This window comes from Piliocolobus tephrosceles, unplaced genomic scaffold (genome assembly GCF_002776525.5).
Source record: "Piliocolobus tephrosceles isolate RC106 unplaced genomic scaffold, ASM277652v3 unscaffolded_15598, whole genome shotgun sequence".
In the NCBI taxonomy this organism is placed as follows: Eukaryota; Metazoa; Chordata; class Mammalia; order Primates; family Cercopithecidae; genus Piliocolobus; species Piliocolobus tephrosceles.
The window spans coordinates 756-4,433 of NW_022297196.1; the positions used below are offsets into that span (position 1 = coordinate 756).

The window sequence follows — 3,678 nt, forward strand, 5'->3', positions numbered from 1 at the left end:
TTTTGAGATGGAGTCTTGCTCTGTCGCCCAGGCTGGAGTGCAGTGATGCAATCTCAGCTCACTGCAAGCTCCGCCTCCCAGGTTCATGCCATTCTCCTGCCTCAGCCTCCTGAGTAGCTGGGACTGCAGGCGCCTGCCACCTCGCCCTGCCAATGTTTTTGTATTTTTAGTAGACATGGGGTTTTACCATGCCAGCCAGGATGGTCTCGATCTGCTGACCTCGTAATCTGCCCACTTCGACCACCCAAAGTGCCAGGACCACAGACGTGAGCCACAATGCCTGGCCCACTGTCCACTTCCAAATGGTATTACACTGCCTGAGCCGCGGGGCAGTGCTCTGACCACAGCTTCCTGCTTCTGACCTGTTCTTGGTTGGTTGTGTTGCTGTATCATATGTCCAAGTGAAACATGGTATAAACCCCACAGTATGCTGTTTTTGTTTTTGCTTTAAATAGGCAATTACATTTTTTCTCTTCAAATTCGAAAAGAGAAAAAAAAGTCTGGTTTTTTTGAGACAGAGTTTTGCTCTTGTTGCCCAGGCTAGAGTGCAATGACATGATCTCAGCTCACTGTAACCTCCACCTCCTGGGTTCAAGTGATTCTCTTGCCTCAGCCTCCCTCATAGCTAGGATTACAGGCATGCACCACCACACCCAGCTAATGTTTTTGTATTTTTAGTAGAGACAGGGTTTCACCATGTTGGTCAGGCTGGCCTTGAACTCCTGACCTTAGGTGATCCAGCTGCCTCCACCTCCCAAAGTGCTGGGATTATAGGCATGAGCCACTGTGCCTGGCCTCTTTTTTTTTGGAAATGGAGTTTTGCTTTTGTTGCTCAGGCTCCAGGCTGGAGTGCAATGGCATGATCTTGGCTCACTGCAACTTCTGCCTCATGGGTTCAAGCGATTCTCCTGGCTCAGCTGGGATTACAGGCATGCGCCAGCAAGCCCGTCTAATTTTGTATTTTTTGCGTAGAGACAGGGTTTCATCACGTTGGTCGGGCTGGTCTGGAACTCCTGACCTCAGATGGTCCACCCACCTCAGCCTCCCAAAGAGCCACTGCGACTGACCAAAAGTATTTTATGTTAACATACATGTTTACCATTTTGGGCCCATAAGGTTTTGTTTATATCCCAGCTGCCTTCTGGTATCATTTTCCTTCAGTTTGGAGATACCCCTTTACCATTTCTAGATCTGCTGGCAGAGAAGTTTTTCAGTCTGTCAGGGTATCAATTTTGGCTTTATCTCTGACTCTACACAAATCACTTTGTCTCACCTTGGGCCTCTCATGTATAAAATAGGAATAAGTGGCCGGGCGTGGTGGCTCACGCCTGTAATCCTAGCACTTTGGGAGGCCAAGGCAGGTGGATCACGAGGTCAGGAGATCAAGACCATCCTCGCTAACAGGGTGAAATCCCGTGTCTACTAAAAATACAAAAAAACATTAGCCAAAAAAATCAGCTGGGCATGGTGGCAGGGGTCTGTAGTCCCAGCTACTCGGGAAGCTGAGGCAGGAGAATAGCGTGAACCTGGGAGGCGGAGCTTGCGGTGAGCAGAAATCGCACCTCTGCACTCCAGCCTGGTGACTTTTGTTTCCTTCCAGATCCCAAGTATTTCTTCACTTCTATATAGCTGTTTGCGTTTATTTTTGATTAACCATGAAAAAAAAGTTAATCTGTTTTTACTAGGAACGAATATCTTTTCTCCTTTAGCCAAATGTTGTCTGCCATCCTGTTGTTGCTTCAGCTGTGGGACAGCGGAGCACAGGAGACTCACAATGAGCGTTCTGCCCAGGGCACCAGCGCCCCGCTTTTGCCCTTGCTGCAAAGGTTCCAGAGCATCATTTGCAGGAAGGCTACGCCCCACTCCGAGGGTGACATGCACGTGAGTGTCATGATGGAACTTTGTGTTTAGGTGGCACTCAATTCTAGTTATTTTTTAAGCAAGACCAGCATGCGTGTCCATGGCAGTGTTTTTCTCTGGTGTGTGTGTGTTTGGTGGAAACAGCAGCGAGTCAGATGAGACAGGTGTGGTCACTTGTTTGTGGAGAAGACTCGAATCAGTGAGCACCGACTTCCTCGTCAGCACAGATCCAAGCTTGAAACATGCACTTTTAAATCAATACCAGAAAAGAACAGTGAAAACAGTGGCCTGCTTTGTTGGCCTTTCCTGTGTACTGGGCTCTGTGCAGGGCATGTCACCTGAGCTGTCACTCTGTTGAGTACCAGCTGCCCACTTAACAGGTGTGGATGCCGCGCTCGGGGAGGAGCAGGTGTGCGGGGCCCTGGGCCTGAACCTCTAGGACTGTTGGTCCTTACAGGTCAAGTACAGGTTGGATTTTGCCAGTCTTTTCGGGAAAGTCTTAGGCATTCCAATATCATGCTTTGGTTTAATTTTTCTATTATTTGGCAGTCTTTAATAATCATCGGGCTCTTCTGCCTATAGAAGAATTAGAATTACGATTTAATTTGCAAATGAAAGTAGGTGTTCTCCAGAGCTGGCAAGGTTTAGATTAAAGTAAAGGTTTTGCTTTTAGATTTCAAGGCCAGCTTGAGATGCTGTACTGGGCTCCCTGAGAGGTGGTTCTGCCTTTCTCCTGGGGTCCTAGGCCTGTGGGGTGGTTTGGTTGTGTTAGTAATCTGTGTGGACTCAACTTACCTGTGGTATCATAAATGTATACATGCACAGTCAATGTTGTGGACATGCATACAGTAAATGTAGACATTTGTACAGTCAGTTTATATGCTGCATAAATATATAGATGTGAAGTATAACTGTATCATTGACACGGTCATTTGATGGGCCACATGAGTAAATACCAAAATATAAAGAGTGGTTTTTTATTTTATTAAGGGCTAATTGTGTTACTTTCATTTTTCCCTCCATTTCTGAATGTCTGTTTACTTTTCCTTTCTAGCTTTTGTCTGGCCCTCTGAGCCCCAGCGAGAGTTTCCTGAGGTACCTCACCCTTCCACAAGACAACGAGCTTGCCATTGATCTGTGACAGACCACGGTTGTTGTCATGGGCCATTTAGACCGTCTGGCTACGCTCTGTTGCCTCCACTGTGTAGCTCTCCGACGTCTCGTAAGGTGTGTGCAAGAACCACGTTCTCCATGTGTTTTGTAGCTAGTACCACTTCTAGGTTCTCATCCTGGGCCCGTGTGGAGACTTGCGTTTTCTGGTATTGATGGGGGAAGCTGGCTTGTGGTTTTAAACGTGTTTGCAGTTTGCAATTGAAGGTGTGGTACCTGTGTTGAGAGTGAGTGATAAGCAAGCTGAGGTTCACAGGCCTAGGGACCCAACCTGGGGGCCCAGGTTCCAGGTTCAGGTAGCACAGCCCCAGAGAGCTCCCCTTTGTCCACAGCCCCAGGCTCTCCCACCTTCTGGAGGGGGTTCCACAGCCTTCTTTATACTCTGAATGCGGGCTGTTTTGGTATGTAATGCTGGTTATGGTAGTGACAGTATAATTCTATATTCTGTCTGTTACGTAATAGTAATGGTAATAGTAGTGATTTGCGTGTGTGGAGCACCTGTAGGGTGCAGGCCAGCTGAGGACCTCATGCATGCTGTTGTATCTCATTATGTCAATGAGAAAACTGCCTTTGGGAATGGTGGTGAACTTTGCCTGGGTATAACAGTAATGTTAGTTTTGAATCGACTTTTCTAACATTTTATTTCTA

General features: G+C 47.2%; 1 pseudogene; it reads left to right on the plus strand.

Annotated features, from left to right (window-relative positions):
* Positions 1-1,709: 1,709 nt before the first annotated feature.
* LOC113220880 lies at positions 1,710-3,032 on the plus strand (annotated as a pseudogene).
* The last annotated feature ends 646 nt before the right edge of the window (positions 3,033-3,678 follow it).